The sequence below is a fragment of the Hypanus sabinus genome, chromosome 21, assembly GCF_030144855.1.
Source record: "Hypanus sabinus isolate sHypSab1 chromosome 21, sHypSab1.hap1, whole genome shotgun sequence".
Classification (NCBI taxonomy): Eukaryota; Metazoa; Chordata; class Chondrichthyes; order Myliobatiformes; family Dasyatidae; genus Hypanus; species Hypanus sabinus.
In genome coordinates, this window is record NC_082726.1 from 3,724,126 (window position 1) to 3,738,929 (window position 14,804).

Sequence of the window (14,804 nt, forward strand, 5' to 3'; positions counted from 1 at the left end):
CCGGTGGTGACCGGTCTGACACTATAGAGTACCGGGGTACGGTGCTGGTGGGGATGGGTCTGTCACTGTATAACACCGGGGTACAGTACCAGTGGGGACGGGTCTGTCACTGAATAACACCGGGGTACAGTACCGGTGGTGATGGGTCTGTCACTGTAGAACACCGGGATACAGTACTGGTGGGGATGGGTCTGTCACTGTATAACACCGGGGTACAGTACCGGTGGGGATGGGTCTGTCACTGTAGAACACCGGGGTACAGTACCGGTGGTGACCGGTCTGACACTGTATAACACCGGGGTACGATACCGGTGGGGATGGGTCTGTCACTGTATAACACTGGGGTACGGTACCGATGGGGATGGGTCTGTCACTGTATAACACCGGGGTACGGTACCAGTGGGGACCGGTATGACACTGTATAACACCGGGGTACGGTACCGGTGGGGATGGGTCTGTCACTGTATAACACTGGGGTACGGTACCAGTGGGGATGGGTCTGTCACTGTAGAACACCGGGGTACGGTACCGGTGGGGTTGGGTCTGTCACTGTAGAACATCGGGGTACAGTACCAGTGGGGATGGGTCTGTCACTGTATAACACCGGGGTACGGTACCAGTGGGGATGGGTCTGTCACTGTAGAACACCAGGGTACGGTACCGGTGGGGTTGGGTCTGTCACTGTAGAACATCGGGGTACAGTACCAGTGGGGATGGGTCTGTCACTGTATAACACCGGGGTACGGTACGAGTGGGGATGGGTCTGTCACTGTAGAACACCGGAGTACAGTACCAGTGGGGATGGGTCTGTCACTGTAGAACACCGGGGTATGGTACCGGTGGGGATGGGTCTGTCACTGTAGAACACCGGGGTACGGTACCGGTGGGGATGGGTCTGTCACTGTATAACACCGGGGTACAGTACCGGTGGGGATGGGTCTGTCACTGTAGAACACCGGGGTACAGTACCGGTGGGGATGGGTCTGTCACTGTATAACACCGGGGTACGGTACCGGTGGTGACCGGTCTGACACTATAGAGTACCGGGATACGGTGCTGGTGGGGATGGGTCTGTCACTGTAGAACACCGGGGTACGGTACCGGTGGGGATGGGTCTGTCACTGTAGAACACCGGGGTACAGTACCGATGGGGATGGGTCTGTCACTGTAGAACACCGGGGTACGGTACCGGTGGGGATGGGTCTGTCACTGTATAACACCGGGGTACGGTGCTGGTGGGGTTGGGTCTGTCACTGTATAACACCGGGGTACAGTACCGGTGGGGATGGGTCTGTCACTGTAGAACACCGGGGTACGGTACCGGTGGGGTTGGGTCTGTCACTGTATAACACCGGGGTACGGTACCGGTGGGGTTGGGTCTGTCACTGTAGAACACCGGGGTATGGTACCGGTGGGGATGGGTCTGTCACTGTAGAACACCGGGGTACAGTACCGGTGGGGTTGGGTCTGTCACTGTATAACACTGGGGTACAGTACCGGTGGGGATGGGTCTGTCACTGTAGAACACCGCGGTACGGTACCGGTGGGGATGGGTCTGACACTGTAGAACACCGGGGTACGGTACCGGTGGTGACCGGTCTGACACTGTATAACACCGGGGTACGGTACCGGTGGTGACCGGTCTGACACTATAGAGTACCGGGGTACAGCTTTGCTAGGATCAGACCGGTCACTGTTTAACCAGTCTGTCAGATTGTTATCTCCATGATGACTAGTGTGTGTACTGCTCTTTATTTCGTACTAAAGTGTGTGCAAGCTGTTAGTGACTCTAGGCTTTGTTGACTCATTTGAGAGAAATCAGCGCAGGAAAAGATGAGCGGTCTGCAGATGCAGCCTTTCACTGTATGAAATTAACAAACTGAACTCTGTGTGTCTGCCTCAGAAACTGGTCGGCCCAGTCCAGGTAATGCTGATGGCTTGTTAAAAATGTGATGAATCCTGCTTGGAGCAGTTACGAACACAGAGTCCAATTCAGAAACACCACTCCCCACTCCACACCTTGTCTCCAGGTTCTGAGGCCACCTCACACCAGCCCTTTCATCTCTGTTCTAGCTTAACAGGGCCTCCCCCTATGTCTGCAGTCCAGATGAGGCCTCCTAAACCTGCCACCCACTCTCTGACCTTCCAGAGCCCAGACTCTACCTGAATCTGTCGACGGGCTGCTGCTCGAATGCACTGCAGAACGGGAGAAAATTAGTCTGGCAAAAATCTCTCGTGTTTTTGATTAATGTAGAGCAGTGGATGTGGTGTATATGCATTTTAGAAAGGCACTTGACGGCTCACTCAGAAAGTCAGGAGGCATGGGATCTAGGGAAGCCTGGTTTCATGGATTCAGAATTGGTTTGCTCACAGAAGGCAGAGGTTGGCAGCAGATGGAATGTATTCTGCCTGGAGTTTGGTGACCTGTGGGGTTCTGCAGAGATCTGTCCTGGGACCCCTGCTCATTGTGATTTTTATAAATGACTTGGATGAGGAAGTGCAAGGGTGGGTTAGTAAGTTTGAAGATGACATGAACGTTATCACTGTGGATAGTGTACAAGGTTGTTGTAGGTTAAACTAAATGAGAAGGGTCTCTGCCCGAAACGTCGACTGTACTTTTTTCCATAGATGCTGCCTGGCCAGCTGAGTTCCTCCAGCATTTTTTAAACACAGATAGTGCGTGCATGGGCACTGCCAGGGGTGGTGGTACAGACAGATACAGTAGGGACATCTTAGATAGACACACAGATGATAGAAAAATGGAGGGCTCTGTGGAAGGGAAGGGTAAGATTGATCTTGGATTGGTGAAAGGGTTGGGCCAATGTTGTGAGTCAAAGGGCCTGTACTGTTCCATGTAGCTGGGGATGGGAGATAAATGCAGGCAGTCTAGTGCCATCAATACTGACCAGCCAACGGCATCAGCTCCTCCCACAAGGACATCTGGTGACCCCATGGCCAGTGACAGCAGAAAGTCCCTCACTCACATCCGGTCTCAGTCCATAGGACAGATAGCTGAATTGCCATTGTGTCCTTGGCAACCTCAGCACATTCCAAAGTGTTTTATAATCTGCCATAAGGCAGTGCTGAGAAAAACACATGCAGTAGCCTTAGTAATGCACAAAACACTGCAGTCTTTGCTTAATACTGTGTCTGCCTAACACAACACTCCCGAAGAATTGCTTCTCGCACAGTGTGACCCTCCCACAGTATCCCCCTCCCACAGTGTGACCCTCCCTCAGTACCATCACTCCCACAGTGTGACCCTCCCTCAGTACAGCCCTCCCACAGTGTGACCCTCCCTCAGTACCATCACTCCCACAGTGTGACCCTCCCTCAGTACAGCCCCTCCCACAGTGTGACCCTCCCTCAGTACCATCACTCCCAGTGTGATTATCCCTCAATACTGCCCCTGCCACAGTGTGACCCTCCCTCAGTACCATCACTCCCACAGTGTGACTCTCCCTCAGTACCGCCCCTCCCAGTGTGATTATCCCTCAGTACCGCCCCTCCCAGTGTGATTATCCCTCAGTACCGCCCCTCCCAGTGTGACCCTCCCTCAGTACCATCACTCCCAGAGTGATTATCCCTCAGTACTGCCCCTCTCACAGTGTGACCCTCCCTCAGTACCACCCTCCCAGTGTGATTATCCCTCAGTACAGCCCTTCCCAGAGTGTGACCCTCCCTCAGTACCGACCCTCCCACAGTGATTATCCCTCAGTACCGCCCTCCCACAGTGTGACCCTCCCTCAGTACTGACCCTCCCACAGTGTGACCCTCCCTCAGTACCATCACTCTCAGTGTGACCCTTCCTCAGTACAGCCCCTCCCACAGTGTGACCCTCAGTACAGCCCCTCCCACAGTGTGACCCTCCCTCAGTACTGCCCTTCACAGCGTGACCCTCCCTCAGTACCACCCCTCCCAGTGTGATTATCCCTCAGTACTGCCCCTCACAGTGTGACCCTCCCTCAGTACAGCCCCTCCCACAGTGTGACCCTCCCTCAGTACTGCCCCTCTCACAGTGTGACCCTCCCTCAGTACCGCCCTCCCAGTGTGACTCTCCCTCAGTACCATCACTCCCACAGTATGACCCTTCCTCAGTACCGCCCCTCCCAGTGTGATTACCCCTCAGTACTGCCCCTCCCACAGTGTGACCCTCCCTCAGTGTGATTATCCCTGTACTGCCCCTCACAGTGTGACCCTCCCTCAGAACCATCACTCCCACAGTGTGACTCTCCCTCAGTACCACCCCTCCCAGTGTGATTATCCCTCAGTACTGCCCCTCACAGTGTGATTATCCCTCAGTACTGCCCCTCACAGTGTGACCCTCCCTCAGTACAGCCCCTCCCACAGTGTGACCCTCCCTCAGTACCGCCCTCCCAGTGTGACTCTCCCTCAGTACCATCACTCCCACAGTATGACCCTTCCTCAGTACCGCCCCTCCCAGTGTGATTACCCCTCAGTACTGCCCCTCCCACAGTGTGACCCTCCCTCAGTGTGATTATCCCTAAGTATTGCCCCTCACAACATGACCCTTCCTCAGTACAGCCCCTCCCACAGTGTGACCCTACCTCAGTACAGCCCCTCTCACAGTGTGACCCTCCCTCAGTACCGACCCTCCCACAGTGTGACCCTCCCTCAGTACCGACCCTCCCACAGTGTGACCCTCCCTCAGTACCGACCCTCCCACAGTGTGACCCTCCCTCAGTACCGACCCTCCCACAGTGTGACCCTCCCTCAGTACCGACCCTCTCACAGTGTGACCCTCCCTCAGTACCGACCCTCCCACAGTGTGATTATCCCTCAGTACCGACCCTCCCACAGTGTGATTATCCCTCAGTACCGACCCTCCCACAGTGTGATTATCCCTCAGTACCGCCCTCCCAGTGTGACCCTCCCTCAGTACCGACCCTCTCACAGTGTGACCCTCCCTCAGTACAGCCCCTCCCACAGTGTGATTATCCCTCAGTACCACCCTTCACAGCGTGACCCTCCCTCAGTACCGACCCTCCCACAGTGTGATTATCCCTCAGTACCACCCTTCACAGCGTGACCCTTCCTCAGTACCATCTCCCAGTGTGATTATCCCTCAGTACCACCTCTTCCACAGTGTGACTCTCCCCTCAGAACTACCCCAACTGCAAAAGATTTTTTACACACAAATACATAAAACAGAAATATCAAGGATTTACAAGACAGTGAATAAATTCAAACTAAAATGTGATTATTACTGTCTATGAAGCAGTCAATTCCTGGGGGGGGGGGGGGGGGAGACACTGTTCCCGCAAATCTCCCCCTGTACCCATCGTGACTGCATACTCCCTCTCCAAGGACAGCTGGGCACAGACGTATCCTCAGAAGAGGGGCAGGCAGTCGGCCCTGGCAGAGCCCTCGACTGTCCGCCACCTCAACCCATGAATGATCTTCTAGGCCAGGGCCAGGAGCAAACCCACCAGGAGATCCTCCTGCCCCACCCCATTCTGTATGGGCGCCCGTAGATGAGGAGCGCGAGGCTGAAGTGAAACCAGAACTTGAGATTGAACATCGAATAAACAGTCACTGTTTTGGGCTGAGTCTCTTCATCACGACTGGAAAAGAAGAGGGAAAATGTGGCAGATGGAGTTCAACCCAGAGAAGTGTGAGGTGGTACACTTTGGATGGACAAACTCCAAGGCAGAGTACAAAGTAAATGGCAGGATACTTGGAAGACTGGAGGAGCAGAGGGATCTGGGGGTACATGTCCACAGATCCCTGAAAGTTGCCTCACAGGTAGATAGGGTGGTTAAGAAAGCTTATGGGGTGTTAGCTTTCATAAGTCGAGGGATAGAGTTTAAGAGATGCGATGTAATGATGCAGCTCTTTAAAACTCTAGTTAGGCCACACTTGGAGTACTGTGTCCAGTTCTGGTCACCTCAGTATAGGAAGGATGTGGAAGCATTGGAAAGGGTACATTTACCAGGATGCTGCCTGGTTTAGAGAGTATGGATTATGATCAGAGATTAAGGGAGCTAGGGCTTTACTCTTTGGAGAGAAGGAGGATGAGAGGAGACATGATAGATGTGTACAAGACATTAAGAGGAATAGACAGAGTGGACAGCCAGCACCTCTTCCCCAGGGCACCACTGCTCAGTACAAGAGGACATAGCTTTAAGGTAAGGGGAGGGAAGTTCAAGGGGAATATTAGAGGAAGGTTTTTCACTCAGAGAGTGGTTGGTGCATGGAATGCACTGCCTGAGTCAGTGGTGGAGGCAGATACACCAGTGAAATTTAAGAGACTACTAGACAGGTATATGGAGGAATTTAAGGTTGGGGGTTATACGTGAGGCAGGGTTTGAGGGTCAGCACAACATTGTGGGCTGAAGGGCCTGTAACGTGCTGTACTCTTCTATGTTCTATGGGGAAAAAACTTTGAGACGTTTCTTCTTTTTCTTCGCCTTCCTACCCATCACCTGAACCCACCACTCACTGGCATCTGTGCTGCGCCAATCCTCAACTTCCACTGCTACCAGCACGCAAGGGGAGGTGAGGGGAGGCCCAGCGGTATCACCCTGTGCCTCCAAGTCAGAGTTAGAAGCCTCCGAATATGCTCAAACTCTTTACAGGCTTCGCACCTTGGGTGGCCCATAGCTCACAGGATGACGTGATAACCTTGCCCTCTTGCTAAAAAATGAAATTAAACCATTAGAAAGACATGACATAGGAGTGGAAGGTGTTGAATCATTGTGGATAGAGCTAAGGAACTGTAAGGGTAAAAAGATTCTGATGTGAGTTGTATACAAACTCCCAAAAAGTAAGGATGTACTCTACAAATTACAATGGGAGATAGAAAATGCATGCCAAAAGATCATGGGGAATTTCAATATGCAAATAGATTAGAAAAATCAGTGGGGGAATATCCAGAATGCCTACGAGATGGCTTTTTGGAGCAGTTTGAAGTTGAGCCCATTATAGGATCAACTTTTCTGGATTGGGTGCAGTGAAACAAAATTGATCAGAGAGCTTAAGGTAAAAATGATCATAATATGATCAATTTCACCCTGAAATCTGAAAAGAAGCTAAAGTCAGATGTATCAGTATTACAGTTGAGTAAAGGGAATTACAGAGGCACGAGGGTGGAGTTGGCCAGGATTGAATGGAAAATAACACTGGCAGGGTGGACAGCACAGCAGCAATGGCTGGAATTTCTAGAAGCAATTCGTAAGGCTCAGGATATATACATCCCAAAGAGGGAAAAGTATTCTAAAGGCAAGATGACACAACTGTAGCTAACAAGGGAAGTCGAGGGCAACATAAAAGCCAAAGAGGGGGCATAAAATAGAGCAAAAAAATTAATGGGAAGTTAGTGGATTGGGAAGCTTTTAAAAATCAACAGAAGACAACTATAAAAAAGTCATAAAGGTGGTAAAAATGGAATATGAAAGTAAGCTAGCCAGTAATATTAGAATACCAAAATTTCCTTCAGATACCTAAAGTGTGAAAGAGAGGCGAGAGTGGATATCAGACCGCTGGAAAATGATGCTGGAGAGGTAGTAACGGGGAACAAGGAAATGGCCGATGAACTGAGTAAATATTTTGCTTCAGTCTTGACTGTGGAAGACGCTTGCTGTACGGTGGAAGTTCAAAGTGTCAGGGCTCATGAGGTGTCTGAAGTTACCACACCAGACAGAAGGTTTTTAGAAAACTGAAGGGTCTGAAGTCAGATAAGTTACCTGGGTCAGATGATGTTCATCCCTGAATTTTGAAAGAGGTGGCTGAAAACATCATGGAGGCATTAGTAAAAACCCCAAGTCGTCCCTTGGCAATCCCACCCTGCTCCTGTGCACTGGGGTCACTTTTGATCTCAGCTTGCCTAGGGAGCGTAGGTAGGGGAGCAGGATCTTGTCAGGAATATGGGGGTGGAGAGTATAACCATCCACATGTGGGCCAACACCAGCTCCACCTGTGTGAAAATCCTCCCCACCCTTAACCCTCTACTCAGGGCCAAGGACACATCCCTCACCAAGCTCAAATGGAAAATGGTCTTCCCGTGCAAAACCGCTGACACAGCAATGCCCTTAGGGCCTCCAACAGTCTCCGCCATGGCTTTTATGGCAGCATTCCTACCGACTGAAGTAGACAAGTACGTTGTATAACGTTCTTTGAAGTCAGTGATTTGAACGGGTGGTTCTCTTCATGAGCTGTAACTCCTGAGCAGGCAGCCTCCGCAGTGGAGCCGCAGCCCGACAAATTTAGAACTTCAACAGCACCGCTGGCACATTACCCACCCAGCAGAACACCAGCAAACTGTCTCAACAAGGAACAGTTCCATAAGGAGTGGATAGGCAAGTCAGACTGTGTGGTGTTAAAACCTCAGTGCCATGTGTGCTGCTGTGAACAACGAAGGTGTCTCCTGGGTCAGTCTGCTCTCCCTCTGACTGATGTAGAATCCTTGTGGGTAGAGTTATGAAACCGCAAGGGTAAAAAGATCTTGATAGGATTTCTATACAAGCCTCTGAACAGTAGCCAGGACATGGGCTACAAATTACAATGGGAGACAGAAAGAGCATGTAAAAAGGGCAATGTTATGATAGTCATGGGGGATTTCAATATGCAAGTAGATTAGGAAAATCAGGTTGGTGCTGATTTTAGATCCCAAGAGAGAGAATAGTTAGAATACCTCAGGAATGGCTTTTTAGAGCAGCTTATGGTTGAGCTCACTAGATCAGCTATTCCTCATTGGGTGTTGTGTAATGAACCAGGTTTGTTTCAGAAGCCCTTAGGAGACAGTGATCAGATGATGGACCAACCTGCAAGTTGAGAAGGAGAAGCTGAAGTCAAAGTAGCAGCATTACAGTGGAGTAAATGGAATTACAGAGGCTTGACAGAAGAGCTGGTCAAAGTTGACTGGAAGGAGACACTGGCAGAGCAGCAAATGCTGGAGTTTCTGGGAGGAGTTCGGAATACAGATCCATCCTAAAGGAGAAGTATTCTAAAGTTAGGATGACACCACTGTCACTGACAAGGGATGTCAAAGCCAACATAAAAGCAAAATGGAGAGCATATAAAAGACCAGAAATTATGAGAATTGGAAACTTTGAAAACCAACAGAAGGCATCTCAGAAAGCCACAAGGAGGGAAAAGATAAAATATGAACATATCAAGGAGGATAGCAAAAGATTTTTCCGATATACAAAGAGTTGAGATTAGATTTTGGACCACTGCACTGGAGAGGTAGTAATGGAGGACAGGGAAATGGTGGATAAACCGATTCAGTATTTTGAACCGATCTTCACTGCGGAAGACACTAGCAGCATGCCAGTAGCTCAAAAGTGTCAATAGGGTTAGTTGCTATTTCTAAGGAGAAGGTGACACCAAGATTGGGAGTATAGTGGACAGCAAGAAAGGCTATCATGGCTTCCAGCAGGATCTGGACCACCTAGAAGAATGGGCTGAAAAACAGCAGATGGAATTTAACACAGACAATTGTGAGGTGTTGCACTCAAGTAGGATCAAGTAGGGTAGGTCTTACACAGTGAATTGCAGTACAGAGTGGTTCAGCAAAACACAGGGATCTGGGAATACAGGTCCATTATTGTTGAAGGGAGTCATTAAGAAAGGTTTTGGCACATTGGTCTTCATAATTCAAAGTATTGAGTAGGCATGTTATGTTGAAGTTGCACAAGACATTGGTGAAGCCTATTTTGGAGTATCGTGTGTAGTTTTGGTCACCTACCTACAGGAAAGATGCAAGTAATGTTGAAAGAGTACAGAGAAAATTTACGAGGACGTTGCCAAGACTGGAGGACCTGAGTTATAGGGGAAGATTGAATAGATTAGGACTTTATTCCTTGAAATGTAGAAGATTGAGAGGAGATTTGATAGAGGTATACAAAATTATGAGTACAGATAGGGTAAATATAAGGAGGCTTTTTTTTTCCCACTGAAGTTGGGTGGGACTACAACCAGAGGTTATGGGTTAAGGGTGAAAGGTGAAAAGTTTAAGGGGAACATGAAGGGAAATTTCTTCACTCAGGGGGTCATGAGAGTGTGAAATGAGCTGTCAGCACAAGTGTTTCATGCAAGCTGAAGTTGAATGATTAAGAGAAATTTGGATAGGTACATGGATGGTAGGGGTACGGAGGTGCAGGTTGATGGGAGTTGGCAGTTTAAATGGTTCAGCATGGACTAGATGGGCCAAAGGGCCTGTTTCTGTGCTGTACTTTTCTATGACTCTGAGATATTTGGGAAAGTGAAATGTCTGACAGTAGGTAAGTCACCTGAACCAGATGGACTACACCTTAGGGTTCTGAAAGAGGTAGCTGAAGAAATTGTTGAGGCATCAGTAATGAATCAATAGATTCTGGCATGGTTCTGGAAGAGTGGAAAATTGCAAATGTCACTCCACTCTTCATGAAGAGAGAGAGGCAGAAGGAAGGAAATTATAGGTCAGTTAGTCTGACCAGTGGTTGGGAAGATGTTGGGTTCGATTGTTAAGGATTTGGTTTTGGAGTACTTGGAGGCACATGTTAAAATAGGCCAAAGTAAGCATGCAGGATCGACAAAGCAGAATCAGTGGCTGTTGTGTACTTTGATTTTCAGCTGCTAAATACTACATGGATAGAGCAATGGCTGATTGGGAGGAGGCAAAGAGGGGAATAAAAGGAGCCTTTTCTGGTTGGCTGCTGGTGACTAGTGGTGTTCTGCAAGGGTCAGTGTTGGGGCTGCATTTTACGTTGTAAGTCTTTGATTTGGAAATTGGAATTAATGGTTTTGTAGCCAAGTTATACAAAGATACATGGAGGGGTATATTGTTTTGAGGAAGTATGGAGACTGCAAAAGGACTTAAGACAGATGAGGAGAATGGGCAAATAAATGGCAGATGAAATACAATGATGGGAAGTGCATGATCATGCGCTTTGGTAGAAGCAATAAAAGCATAGACTATTTTATAAACAGGGAGAAAAGTCCAAAATCCTAGGTGCAAAGTGACTTGGGAGTCCTCGTGCAGGATTCCCTGAAGTTTCATTTGCAGGTTGATTCGTGGTGAGAAAGGCAAATGTAATGTTAGCATTGATATTGAGAGGACTAGAATATAAAAGCAAGGATATAATGCTGAGGCTTTATAAGGCCTCGCTTGGTGCATTATGAAAAATTTTGGACTCTTTATTTCAGAAATGATGTGTTGACATTGGAGAATGATCAGAGGAGGCTCATGTGAATGATTCCAGGAATGAAAGGCTTATTGTATGATGAGTGATTGATGGCTCACTGCACTTTAAAAGAAGAAGGAGGGGATCTCATTGAAACTTATAGAATGTTGAAAGATTGAGATAGAGTGGATGTGGAGAGGTTGCTGCCTAAAGTGGGGGAGTCTTGAACAAGAGAGCATTGCCTCAAAACAGGGTTGTCTATTCAGAACAGTATGAGGAGGACATGAAAGGTCACGGGAGAAGCAGGAGATCAGGGCTGTTAGGGAAATGCATCAGCTATGATGAAATGGTGGAGCTGACTTGATGGGCCAATTGGCCTATTTCTGCTCCTCTGGCTTATCTTTGCTTGCTTCCCACTCTCCACTTTCCATAGGGAATTTTCTCTCTGCTATTCCCTTGTCCATTCATCATTCCCCACGAATCTCCCTCCCAGCATGAGGAAGAAGTGCTACACCTGCCCTTTCACCTCCTCCCTCACCTCCATTCTGGGCTCCAAGAAGGCTTTCCAGGTGAGGTGACACTTCACCTGTGAATCTGCTGTGGTCACTCATCCGGTGCTCCTGTGAAGACCTCCTCTACATGAGTGAGACACAACATAGACTGGGGCACAGCTTCGCTGAGCACCTTGGCAGGATCTCCTGGTCCATTTCATCCCACTTTCCATTCCAATTCTAACACGTCGGTCCATGGCCTCTCTACTGCCACAATGAGATTGGAGGAGCAATACCTCAGATTCTGTTTGGGTAGCCTCCAACCTGATGGTATAAATATCAATTTCTCCAACTTCTGGTAATTACTTACCCTCTCTCCTCTCTTCATACATTCTCCATTCTGGTTACCCTCTCATCCTTCTCTTCTCCTCACTTCCCTCTGGTGATCATCCTTCTTGCCTTTCTTCCACGGTCCAATGCCCTCTTCTATCAGACTCCTCCCAGCTTCTTACTTCACCCCTCCCCCTCCCACCCATCTCCACCCCCTTATTATTCTGGCTTCTGCCTCTTTCCTCTCCAGCCTGGAAGAAGGGTCTCAGCCCAAAATGTTTATTTGGATCCATCAACGCTCCATTTTGTACGTATTGTACAACTATTACCAGTTACAACATACATTAGCCCCGAGCGGTTCAGTACTGCCCTTCCCATGGTGTGACCTATCCTCGACCAGAGCACGGGCCAGCATTCCAGGGGCTTGAGTACAGAAAGCTCCAACAGTGACACAACGAACAATTAACACAAGAGATTCAGCAGACGGTAGAAATCCAGAGTAACACACACAAAATGTTGGAGCAACTCAGAAGGCCAGGCAGCATCGATAGAAATTAATAAACAGTCCACACTTCAGCACAAGACCCTTCACAAGGATAATTCCGGGAATGAAAGAGTTATCATACAAGCAACGTTTGAAAGCTCTGGGTCTGTACTCACTGTAATTTAGAAGGATGAGGTGGGGGGCACTCACATTGAAACCTTTTGAATGTTGAAAGGCCTAGACAGAGTAGATGTGGAAAGGATATTTCCCATGGTGGGAGAGTCTAGGACAAGAGGGCACAGTCTCAGGATGGGGCTCCATTTAAAACAAAGATGCAGGGAAATTTCTTTAGAGTGTGGTGAATTTGTGGAAATTATTACCATAAATAAATCCATGGAGGCCAGGTCATTGGGTGTATTTAAGGCAAAGATTGATTGGTTCTTGATTGGATAAGACGTCGAAGGTTATGGGGCAAGACCAGGAAGTGGTGCTGAGGGGAGGAAAAAAGGATCAGATGATTGAATGGCAGAGCAGACTAGATGGGCCAAATGGCCTACTTCTGCTCCTACGTCTTATGGTCTTCATCGGGATGTCACCCAAATGGTCACGCTGCCGCATAACTGGAGCTCAGGTTGGTGAGTGCCGGAGCCCGAGAGCCATGATGATGAGAGCGAGCTGTCACCCGGGGAGTGGCCATCTACAATGACACAGTGTGTCACTTGAGCAGAGCCCCTGTGTCCTGGAGATCGAGATGATTGAGTTTCAGCTCATTTGCCGGTGAGAGTGGTAGTTGTGGAATCATTAATGGGACAGAGAATTGACTGATTTGAGAAAGCCAGTGTGGATTGGTTGAGGGTCTATTGTGGCTAATTGTGAAATAAGATGTCAGAGTGACAACACAGCTGCTCTAGTGTACGTTAATTTTCAAAAGGCTTTTGATGAAATGCAACATAACAGGTTTGTCATCAAGATTAAAAGTTGAGGAACAAAATGTGCAGAGCAACAGTGAGAAATGGGCTGAGAAAGAGGAAGCAGCTTGTCCAACTGGAGGGTCCTGAACTGTGGAGTTTCCCAGACTTTGGTCCTGACTTGCACTTGGGTGCACATTGCATCGTGTCCATGTTCGCAGATGACTCGTCTCCAGGTGCTATTAACTGCAGCAAGTATGGTAACAATGACAACACGACGTGGGCAGACAGGTGGTCTCTGTCGGTCAGGGTTGACCATGGACGTTGCAACCTTGCTGTCCACGAGGTACATAGGCCAGTGACAAGCCAGGGGCACTGTGATATGGCAGAGACCAATACTGTTCGGCACCGGCAGGAGTTGCCAGTCAGCATTTAGTTAAATGTAGGACTGCCTTGAGGACTCCAGCTCCAGGTTTTTTCCTTGAGGTTTACTCCTGAATACCAGTGGATATAGTGACAAAGCAGCTGAGACTTGAGATCAGTTTTCCTTCTCCTAGATAAGTTGCCAACTGTGGTTGACGTGACCCATCTGCCTGAAGTGACAAGTTTTAAGGTACCAGTAATCCACCTTTGCCCCTCCTATCAGGAGAAACTTTGAGATACATGCCACTGGGTGAACTTAATAGCTAGAGGGGGCTTATCCCTACTCACCCTCCTCCTCCAGCTATAAAAAACCCAAGGAACGTGGGCAGAGAAAGGTGACTCTTTCCACACCGGTGGAAAGGAAGAGAAAGGCTGAATAAACAAGGGACCCTAAGTGTCAAGAAATATGCTGATGCACATGTATAGTGTTAGGAAAGTGATTAAGAAATGTACCTGGGGTCCAGGGCTTTAGAAAAACAGGAAAAGGAAATGGAGATAAAACATTAAAAAAGGCTGGTTCAGTCACAGTTGGAGCCCAATTCTGGGCACCGCTATTTGTGACTGCAGGGCTGAAAACAGTCACGTTGGGAAAAGTGGGATTGTTCTCTTTGGAACAGAGGAACTTGTGAGGGGATCCAATTGAAGACCATGAATGATACAACTGAAGTCAGAGAGAGAGGGTTCCTGTTGTCAGGGTGGTCAAGAACGCAAGGTCATAGAAGGAAGGTAAATGAACCAAAAGTAATTGAAGGAACAAAGTGAGTGGGACCTGTACACATGGCAGGAGGTAGTGGAGAGGTGTTGGGGGTGTGGGGAGTGTGATTAGCTGGGTTAATCTGAAGTAGAACTTCTACAGATTCAGTGCTCCTGCCCTATGTCCACGTGTGATTTTTACTGATTCAGATTAAAGCCAACACAGACATAATGAAGACAAGAACATGATTCACCAGGGACACCTCTGCAGCACATCTGGGATTCTGCAGAGTATGAAGTTTCAAACATTCACTCTGCTCAACAGGCAGGAAGGGCATTGAGTTGGTCA